Below are 11865 nucleotides of genomic sequence, written 5' to 3'. Positions count from 1 at the left end.
CACAATCTTGTCGGAGGCTCCCAAGTGACACCTAGCCAATCTAGGAGACACCACTCTCCAAGAAGTAACAAATGGTGTGTTGATGATGAACTCCTTGCTCTTGTGCTTCAAATGATAGTCTCCCCAACACTCAACTCTCTCTCACAGGATTTGGATTTGGTGGAAAGAAGATTTGAGTTGGAAGCAACTTGGGGAAGGCTAGAGATCAAGATTCATATGGTAGGAATGGAATATCTTGGCCTCAACACATGAGTAGGTGGTTCTCTCTCAGAAAATGTGTATTGGAAGTGAAGATCTGTTCTGATGGCTCTCTCCACGAATGAAGAGGAGGTGGAGGGGTATATATAGCCTCCACACAAAATCCAATCGTTACACACAATTTACCAATCTCGGTGGGACCGAATCAACAAACTCGGTCGGACCGAAATAGTAAACCTAGCGACTGTTAGAGATTTTCGGTGGGACTGACATGCAACTCGGTAGGACCGATATGGTTAGGGTTAGGGCATAAACTAATCTCGGTGAGACCGATTACACAAACTCGGTGAGACCGGTTTGGTAATAAGCTAACCAGAGGGTTGGTCAGGCAAACTCAGTGGGACCGATTACACGAACTTGGTGAGACCGATTTTGGTAATGAGCATACACAGTGAGTTTGCATTGTAACCTCGGTAGTACCGATTGCACAAACTCGGTGAGACCGATTTTGGCAGTGGACATACACAGTGAGATTACAATCCCATCTCGGTGAGACCGAGATCCCTATCGGTAGAACCGATTTGCTAGGGTTTGGCAATGGCTATGACAAGTGAAACTCGGTGGCGCCGGATAGAAAGAATCGGTAGGTCCGAGTTTGGCTTTGGGTTTAGGTCATATATGGAAGTGGGAAAGTAGCTGAGGATTTTGGAGCATATCATTAAGCACTTGAAGCAAGAGACTCATTAAACAACACCTCATCCCTCCTTGATAGTATTGACTTTTCCTATGGACTCAATGTGATCTTTGATCACTAAAATATAAAATGAAGAGTCTTGAGCTTGAAGCTTTAGCCAATCCTTTGTCCTTAGCAACTTGAAGGAGTTCCCACAACCTTTAGTCCATGTCACTCCATTGTTGAACTTATCTGAAACATACTAGATAAAAGTGTTAGTCCAACAAGAGATATGTTGACATTAATTACCAAAACCACCTGGGGAGCACTTGTGCTTTCACGCTATTAATGTCTTGCTTTTCTCTTCCGATCCTTTTGTTGCATACTTACATATTGGTTATGTATTGTCTGTTGTTTGGCTTGTGCATAGAGATGCCGTCGTATGTCGTGTACAAGGGTAAGGTTCCCGGAGTCTACGACGACTGGGAGGAGTGTCGGAGACAGGTTCACTGTTTCAGCGGTAATAGTTACAAAGGGTACACCACTAGGGCGGAGGCCGAATCTAGATACGCCCGCTATCTAGCGGGAGAGAGGAGGGAGCGTTGGAGGAACCGGATGAAGACCAGTTTGATCGCGATGATGCTCATCGTGATGACCACAGCTCTCTTCTATGTGATGGTAGTTTAGATGATCGATATCGACTTGTAATGTGAAGACAAACTCGATACTCGCGGTCTTGAGACTTGTAATGTTTTATCTTTGTTCGGTCTTTTGAATTCGGAGACTAATATTATGAATTGTATTCGGAGACTAATCTTCTATTGTATTCGATGAATCTGATGTTGCTGTGTGCTGCTGTCTATATTCTGTCTAATAATATATTTTATATTCTGTCTAATAATATATTTTGTAACCAGCGCAAAAATTAGAAAAGGAAAAACAAAAAAAAAACAAATATTCATACTAATGGCGCATCAGCACCAGGTGCGCCATTAGTATGCCAAAGGATACTAATGGCGCATCAGCAGAGAATGCGTCATTAGTATGACAAAGCCATGCTTACGTATGGCCCCCCGGGAGGCACACTAATGGCGCATTGTATTACATACTAATGGCGCACTAGTTGGTGCGCCATTAGTATCTGGTATACTAATGGCGCACCAGTGGTGCGCCATTAGTAAGATATACTAGTGGCGTGCTACTAATGGCGCACTGGTAATGCGCCATTAGTAGGCAAAACCAGTGCGCCATTAGTAGGCCTTTTCATAGTAATGATGTCGAGGGTGGAGATGCAGCTGCCACCGCTAGGGGGGATTTCGTGTCGAGGGTGGACATGCAACTGGAGGAAAAAAGGGCACCCCTCCCCCAAAGATTATCTTGGAATATTATTCTCATGCAGTGGGAGAAAAACAAAACAAAAAAGGAAGAGAAATGAAAAATGCCATTGCTAAATGTCTAACTAGTGCCTCCTAAGGTCGCGTCACATGTTGATCCTAAAAAAAAGGTCGTAACACATAAAGTTGTGCATTGAACATGTTGCGTATAGTTGCAACTTGTGCAATTAGGCATGAGAGTCAGATATGCCACATGTAGGCAAAAATAAAAAGTTATTAGAAGTTTCATTTCTATCAACATAGTGTTCCTTGTGTTAGGGCGCACGACAAGTTAGGCGAAGTTTTTTTACAAACAAAAAGAAAATTTTAAAAAATATAGCCAACTCTACCTTTAGTTGCATTATGTCTCTTCCTCGACACCAACAAGGCAACAACCAATTTGTAAAAACAACTTTCGCCAAACAAAAAAAAGTACATGCAACTTTTTCTTGTGGGAAAAACATCCATCTATTCATCAAAACATCATGGCGGTACAAAGAAAACTAGGAGAAAGAAAAATTGCATCCATGCATGTAGACCAACTAACGACAACTATAAGCACCGGAATGAGTCAAATGGTGGGCCCCATCATCGTCCCTCCCTCACCAGAGTAGAACTTTAGTCTACTAACAAGTACAACCACGAAAAAATAAACCAAATAAAATAAAAACATACAGTATTGTTTATTCGTATTTACATTTAGGAAAACAATTTATAATAAACACGTAAGCCAAAAACAAGTATAACTACAAAAAGAAAAGGAAAATAAACATGTATAAAATTAGTCATATTTGGATAAATTACTTAAAACAAAAGGTACAAGATGACAAGTTTGACACTCTAATATGGTTAGTTGCACCAAAAATTATGTGCAGTTTAAATGTATGAAAACTATTTTGTAAAACAAATAACACAAAAGAGGTCATCTAAAGAAAAATAACATCAGCGTAACGCACGTATGTGACCTAGCCGGCCGCCACCGCCCAAAAAGCTAGGGTTCTCCGCCTCCCGCCGGCTCCGGCGCCGATCCGTCCCGTCTCCGGTGGCCTTAGGGCCATGGAGGCGGAGTGGATCTCAGCCCTTGCCGGTGGGAGGGCTCTATTTTTAGATCTTTTTTCGAGCTTTGTTAGGGTTTGGGTCATGCTCAGGAAGACGAGACGGTGGCGGCTCCCTGAAGATGGAATAAAGGTCTCCCCGCCTAGCCCCCGTTCCGGTGATGCGTCGAGCATATCATAGATGGGCGTGTCGAGGTGTGTCTCCAGCGGATCTGTCGTTGGTGGATTTGCTCGGATCTGTTCGTCGTTTGTTTTTGTTCATGTGTCTTTAGGTTGGTTCCTTCTGATCTACACTCTTCATCCGCGGCGGTTGCTGTTCTGGTGCGTTGGTTCTATGGGGCCTTAGCACGACGACTTCCCGACTGTCTACTACAACAAGGTTTCCCCGGCTCCGGCGAGGGAGGGGCGATGACAGTGGCGCGCCTTCGGCTCGCTTCAGTGCTTGAACTCGTCGCTAGGTGGTCTATGGATCTGGATGTAATCTTTACTATTTCTAGTGTTCGTTGTACTACCTTGATTGAAGATGAATAGATTGGAAGTTTTCCCGAAAAAAAAAAGAAAAATAACATCAAGACGCCCTTTGAATTTCCCCTCCTAAGCCCCGGCAGTTTAAATTTGCAACCATAATTATTTTTAATAAGAAACCTGCCACAACAATGAAAAAAAGACCGAAACCTTGCCCCAGGCTAGCCCCGACAAAGAAGAACAGAAGGACAGGGCCCAGCCCAAAAACAAACAGAAAAAAACAAAACAAATGGGCTGGTAGTGCAGTTGTACGAATCTTGAAGCATCCACCGATCCAACGGACGGGGCGTCGACTGAGACTTCGAAGTCTCAGTTGACTGAGATTTAGCATCTCCGATTTTGGATTTCAAAGATTTTAATTCATGATAATTGCTCTTTGATAGATTGTATTTCCTTGTTGCAATCCATGCTAAATTATCCTCATGCTTATCGTCAAAATAAAGCTTTTATTAAATATATCGTTGATGCTTTGATGCAATCTTGTGAAGAAAAACTTGAGTTGGAAGTTTCTATCCCTAGAAAGCTTTATGATGAGTGGGAACCTACTATCTATCTATCTATTATATAATTAAAACGATAGAAAACGAACGGTGATGATTTGACACTTTAAAAACTAAGATGAATCAACGGTGAAGATTAGGCAAGTACTAACATAAAAAAACGGAAACCCACTTCGTATGTTCACCCTCGCAAAAAAAACAGGGAAACAAAAAAGGAACACGTCAGATGATTTGGAACACATCATATCTGCACAATCCTAACAGAATACGCACTCAAAAAAAGGAAACCTAACAGACCACGCCATCACCTGTAGGCAACGAGCCCTAGCAAACCACGTAGGAGATCTCATCTCATAAATATAAGATAAAAAAAGGAAAAGCAAGCTAGCCGGCAGATCGTACATAGCATCTTAACGGAATCTGGATCTTAGCCGGCGGGGCATGCCAAGCCGGCCAGCCCGTACACGGCGCATGCATGCGTGTAGATCCGGCCCGCGGGTCAGCTCTCGCAAGAAACGAACATGCACACACGCATATATGGGAGCCTTTGTGCGCGTCGTCGTCGATGAGGATCGACCCTCGCGGAGCAGGTCGCTACCGTTGTGCTTGATGGAGATGAGGATTAGAAGGGAGGATATCATTCATGATCAACTATGCATGCTAAGAAGAAGGATTCTTGGAAAAAGATCGTTCCTCTCGCCGATAGGTGATGGCGATTAACCCTCCCCGATCTCTCCTGTTACACTAACACCGACGCATACTGCTAATCCCATCATTCCAGTGTGATCCATGGTAACTGAAGACCAAAAGCTTTCCTTTGCAGTCATTCTAGCAAAAGAAAAAAAACCATGGAAAGTATGGGACATGCCAGCATGTGCGTACATGGAATCCAATTCTACATGCAGGATCCATGGTTCCAGTTTTACATGCACGCATGCATTGACGGCTCCAGGTTTGATTGCTAAACTGTGAATTTCTAGAAAAGTAAATTAGAATTATGGGCAGCAGAAGCAGGCAATGACTGTTGAGAGTGAGGTATGCTATTTTGTATCTCGCGTTCGTGCACATATGCTTCACATTGCATCGCTAGGGCAGGGCTGTCGTTGTTGTAACTACCGTCATCGGCAACGTCCCGTGAGGCTATCCATTCACTAGTAGAAAAGGAGGCAAAGGTTCAGGCCGGGTAAGCCCATTAGTCCCGGTTCAGTCTAGAACCGAGACCAATGGGTGCATTATTGGACCCGGTTCGTAAGCCCAAGGGGCCGGCCGGGCCACGTGGGTCATTGGTCCCGGTTCGTCTGGACCTTTTGGTCCCGGTTTGTGGGACGAACCGGGACCAATGGTCCTGGCTCCTGGCCCACCACCATTGGCCCCGGTTGGAGGCATGAACCGGGACCAAAGGCCCCCCTTTAGTCCCCATTCATGCTACCAACCGGGACCAATGGTGGTGCCTATATATACCCCCTCGCGCAAGAGCAGAGCACACTGCTCTCTTTTTTCTGGCCGAGGGGGAGAGGGCTTGGTGGCGCTCTAGCTCACCTCCTATGCACACAAGGTGTTCGATGGAATGCCCGAGCCACACTACTTAAGCTTTCTCCTCTCCAAGCTCGACCTCCAAGCTCCATTTTTCTCAATATTTGTCCAGCTTTAGCGGTCCGTCACGCCCCGTCCACCGTCTTCATCGCCGTCGATCACCCGCGCCGATCTCATCACCGGCACCACCGTGGTGAGCCTTTTGTTCTCATCTTCTTTCTGAAAGGAAAAATATTCTTACTTGTATGTTTAGATAAATACTTGTATCATTTTCTTACTTTTATTATTGCATCTTATATAGTGCCATGGTTTTGGTATCTGCCCCCGTCGGCCCTCGTCCTGTCTATGATTCGGATGTGGTATATATTATCTTCATAACTATTGGTTCATTTATTGTTTATGAAAATTATGCCGACCAACGTGACATAGATTTTATTTATCTAGGAGGTATGTGAACCAGAAATTCCAACCGACCCTATTGTTTAGAGGTTAAATTTAGTTGAAGAAGAAAACAATTTCTTGAAGGAAAAAATAAAAAAATTGAGGAGGAGAAGATGATATTGGAGTTGCATGTTGCGGATGTCGTCGATGATCACAAGATCAAGATGGATGCAATGCGCTTGAAGATTAGAAAGATTAGAAAATATGCCGTTCATACCGAGGCTTGGTATCATTATGCCGTTGGATCAATTGTTACCTTGGTTGCGATTATGATTGCGTTTGTTTTCGCATTGAAATGTTTTACATAGTTTCAATGTATGGTTTAATTAATTAGATGCTCTGGAGAGCTATATGTTGTTAGATGAGAACTATGTATGTACTTTGGTTTTAATGTGATGATGAACTTATATTAATTTGGTCACTAAATTATCTATTCATGATGTTCTGTAATGGTTTTTGACACACTTAATTATATATAACGCACGCAGATGAACCGGCAATGGATGTACGGTGATAGACACACCTCCGAGTACATTAAGGGCGTGCATGAATTTCTCGAAGCGGCTAAGGCAAACAAGCAAAATGGTTTTATGTGTTGTCCATGCCCTAATTGTGGGAATACGAAGTCTTACTCTGACCGGAAAATCCTTCACACCCACCTGCTTTACAAGGGTTTCATGCCACACTATAATGTTTGGACAAGGCACGGAGAAATAGGGGTTATGATGGAAGACGGCGAAGAAGAAGAGTACGATGACAACTATGTTCCCCCTGAATACGGTGATGTTGCAACGGGGGAGCTGGTGAAGATCAAGAGGAACCAGACGATGTGCCCAATGATGCTGCAACGGGTGAAGCTGCTGAAGATCAAGAGGAACCAAACGATGTGCCCGATGATGATGATCTCCGCCAGGTCATTGTCGATGCAAGGACGCAATGCGAAAGTCAAAAGGAAAAGCTGAAGTTCGATCGCATGTTAGAGGATCACAAAAAAGGGTTGTACCCCAATTGCGAAGATGGCAACACAAAGCTCGGTACCGTACTAGAATTGCTGCAATGGAAGGCAGAGAATGCTGTGCTTGACAAAGAATTTGAGAAGCTACTGAAAATATTGAAGAAGAAGCTTCCAAAGGATAACGAATTGCCCGACAGTACATACGCAGCAAAGAAGGTCGTATGCCCTTTAGGATTGGAGGTGCAGAAGATACATGCATGCCCTAATGACTGCATCCTCTACCGCGGTGCATACAAGGATCTGAACGCATGCCCGGTATGCGGTGTATTGCGGTATAAGATCAGACGAGATGACCCTGGTGATGTTGACGGCGAGCCCCCCAGGAAGAGGGTTCCTGCGAAGGTGATGTGGTATGCTCCTATAATACCACGGCTGAAACGTCTGTTCAGAAACGAAGAGCATGCCAAGTTGATGCGATGGCACAGTGAGGACCGTAAGAAAGACGGGAAGTTGAGAGCACCCGCTGACGGGTCGAAGTGGAGAAAAATCGAGAGAAAGTACTGGGATGAGTTTGCAAAGGACCCAAGGAACGTATGGTTTGCTTTAAGCGCGGATGGCATTAATCCTTTCGGGGAGCAGAGCAGCAATCACAGCACCTGGCCCGTGACTCTATGTATGTATAACCTTCCTCCTTGGATGTGCATGAAGCAGAAGTTCATTATGATGCCAGTTCTCATCCAAGGCCCTAAGCAACCCGGCAACGACATTGATGTGTACCTAAGGCCATTAGTTGAAGAACTTTTACAGCTGTGGAATGGAAACGGTGTACGTACATGGGATGAGCACAAACAAGAGGAATTTAACCTAAAGGCGTTGCTGTTCGTGACCATAAACGATTGGCCCGCTCTCAGTAACCTTTCAGGATAGACAAACAAGGGATACCACGCATGAATGCACTGTTTGGATGACATCGAAAGTATATACCTGGACAGATGCAGGAAGAATGTGTACGTGGGCCATCGTCGATTTCTCCGGACCAACCATCAATGTCGAAAGAAAGGCAAGAATTTCAAAGGCGAGGCAGATCACCGGAAGAAGCCCGCCATGCGTACCGGTGATCACGTACTTGCTATGGTCAATGAATTACACGTAATCTTTGGAAAGGGTCCCGGCGGACTAGCTGTTCCGAATGACGCTGAGGGACGCGCACCCATGTGGAAGAAGAAATCTATATTCTTCGACCTACCCTACTGGAAAGACCTAGAGGTCCGCTCTTCAATCGACGTGATGCACGTGACGAAGAATCTTTGTGTGAACCTGTTAGGCTTCTTGGGCGAGTATGGGAAGACAAAAGATACACCTGAGGCACGGGAGGACCTGCAACGTTTGCACGAAAAAGACAGCATGCCTCCGAAGCAGTATGAAGGTCATGCCAGCTACGCTCTTACAAAAGAAGAGAAAGAAATTTTCTTTGAATGCCTGCTCAGTATGAAGGTCCCGACTGGCTTCTCGTCAAATATAAAGGGAATAATAAATATGCCAGAGAAAAAGTTCCAGAACCTAAAGTCTCATGACTGCCACGTGATTATGACGCAACTGCTTCCGGTTGCATTGAGGGGGCTTCTACCGGAAAACGCCCGATTAGCCATTGTGAAGCTATGTGCATTCCTCAATGCAATCTCTCAGAAGGTGATCGATCCAGAAATCATACCAAGGCTAAGGAGTGATGTGGCGCAATGTCTTTTCAGTTTTGAGCTGGTGTTCCCACCATCCTTCTTCAATATCATGACGCACGTCCTAGTTCATCTAGTCGACGAGATTGTCATTCTGGGGCCCGTATTTCTACACAATATGTTCCCCTTTGAGAGGTTCATGGGAGTCCTAAAGAAATATGTCCGTAACCGCGCTAGGCCAGAAGGAAGCATCTCCATGGGCCATCAAACAGAGGATGTCATCGGGTTTTGTGTTGACTTCATTCCTGGCCATAAGAAGATAGGTCTCCCTAAATCGCGGTATGAGGGGAGACTGACTGGAAAAGGCACGCTAGGAGCGGACTCAATAATATGTAGGGATGGGCATTCTTGGTCTAAAGCACACTACACAGTTTTACAGAACTCTACCTTGGTGACCCCGTATGTCGATGAACACAAGAACAGTCTGCGCTCCAAACACCCGGAGCAGTGCGGCGACTGGATTACATGTGAACACATCAGGGCTTTCAGCAGTTGCTTGGAAACACGTCCCAGAGGTGACAACACCGTTTGTGATGAGCTGTACTTGTTGTCCAGGGGACCATCTTTGACTGTATTGATTTACAAAGGATACGAGATAAATGGGAATACATTTTACACGATTGAACAAGATCAAAAGAGCACCAACCAAAACAGCGGTGTCCGCTTTGATGCAACAACCGAGAGGGGAAAGGACACATATTATGGTTACATAGTGGACATATGGGAACTTGACTACGGACATGATTTTAAGGCCCCTTTGTTTAAGTGCAAATGGGTCAATCTGTTAGGAGGCGGGGTACAGGTAGACCCACAGTACGGAATGACAACAGTGGATCTGAAAAATCTTGGGTACACTGACGAACCGTTCATCCTAGCCAATGATGTGGCACAGGTTATCTATGTGAAGGACATGTCTACCAGACTGAGAAAAAGAAAAGATAAGGAAGCGAATACATCATACGATGAGCCAAAGCGCCACATAGTTCTTTCAGGAAAAAGGGACATCGTGGGAGTGGAGGGCAAGACAGACATGTCTGAAGATTATGAAAAGTTTCATGAAATTCCTCCCTTCAAAGTCAAGGCTGACCCAAGCATCCTGATAAACGATGAAGATTATCCATGGTTACAGCGCAATAAGCAAATGACACAAGCGAAGAAAAAGTGAAGACTTTCTCCCGCAACTATTATGATGGTACCATGCCAACTTTGTAACAGACGAGTATGATACCATTCTCCGTTTTGTACATGCACATGCTATGCCAACTTTTTCAGAGTTCATTTCAAATGCTTTAATGTCTTATGGTTTGGCCCTCGTAATACCATTAATCCCGGTTCGCTCCTTGTCAACAATGTTCTCACCAAGAACACTCTCAAGAGGGCAGCCACGTGGGCCATTGGTAAAGTTAATCACAAACTTGTGATTCACACAAATTTCAAAGAATTCAAATTTTAGCTATTATAATTTGAAAACTAATGGCACTAACAGAAAGTTTATAATTTTTCTAAAACTAAAAGCAAAAAGAATTAAAAAATAAAACAAAAAACAAAAGAAAATAAATAATGCAGAAAACAAAACAAAAAAACTGAAAAAATAATAAAAATAGCAAAAATAAGTATTTTGTTGTAAGTAGAAATAAAATAAAATAAATAAAGCAACAAAGAAAACAAAAAAACAAAAAAAAATGTTTTCAAATTTGAAAACTAATGGCATTAACAAAAAGTTTATAATTTTTCTAAAACTAAAAGCATAAAGAATTAAAAAATAAAGCAAAAAACAAATGAAAATAAAATAAATAAAGCAACAAAAAAACAAAAAAAGTGCCACCTACTTGGCCCCCACGGCCTGAGTACGACTAGAAACCCATCCATGGGCAAGGATTCAAGCCCACAGGAGGCCCAGTAGGCCCACAGGCATAGCAGTGACAATTAGGCCCGTAAGCCTGCAATGGAGAGAAGCTCGAGAGGGGTGCGGCAGTGGGGCTTATAAACCACAGCGCACCCCTCTCAACTAGCGAGGTGGGACTAAACTTTCGACGCGGGCGCAGCAGCATAAGGCCTTTGGTCCCGGTTGGTGGCACCAACCGGGACTAAAGGTGGGCATTGATCCCGGTTGGTGCCACGAACCGGTACCAATGATCCCCTTTAGTCCCGGTTGGTGCCACCAACCAGGACGAAAGGCCGCCGCTTCCCGCCCTTTGGGCTGCTCAAAAGTGGCCTTTGGTCCCGGTTGGTGGCACCAACCGGGACTAATACCCACCTTTAGTCCCGGTTGCTGCCACGAACCGGGACTAAAGGCTCTGCTATATAAGTCCACACTTAGGAAATTTTCACTCTCATCTTGCAGTTGCCGCCCCCAACGACACCGACACCGCCAGGCTGCCCCGACGCCGCCCGCCCCGGCCCGCCCCCGTCGTCACCGTCGCCAGCGCCCCCTACCCCGAGCGCGCGCCCACTGCCCCGTCGCCATCCTCGCCGCCGACCCCGCGGTCCTCCTGGTCCAGCCGGCACCCTTCCTAGCTAGCATTTTTTTCATATATATGCTTTTTTCATATATATGCTTGTTTTATATATATATATATATGTATATATGTTCTCTGTGTATATATATGTTCATGTATATATGCAAAAGATAGTTTTTTAGAAAAATTAGGATATATGTTCATAGATTTTTTTGGTGATATTAATTATTGTAAATATGCAAATGTTTGTATATTCATATGAACAATGAATTAGGCAATACTACTTCATGTATTTTTAAGAAGGAAGAAGAAGAAAAAGAATGAGAGGAAAAAGGAAATAAGAAGAGGAAGAAAGGAGAAGAAGAGGGGAGAGGAAGAAGAGGAGAAATAAATAAGAAGAAGAAAAAAGAAGAAAAAGAA

The sequence above is a fragment of the Triticum dicoccoides genome, chromosome 7A, assembly GCF_002162155.2.
Source record: "Triticum dicoccoides isolate Atlit2015 ecotype Zavitan chromosome 7A, WEW_v2.0, whole genome shotgun sequence".
Taxonomy (NCBI): Eukaryota; Viridiplantae; Streptophyta; class Magnoliopsida; order Poales; family Poaceae; genus Triticum; species Triticum dicoccoides.
Note: the sequence above shows the minus strand (reverse complement) of the source record.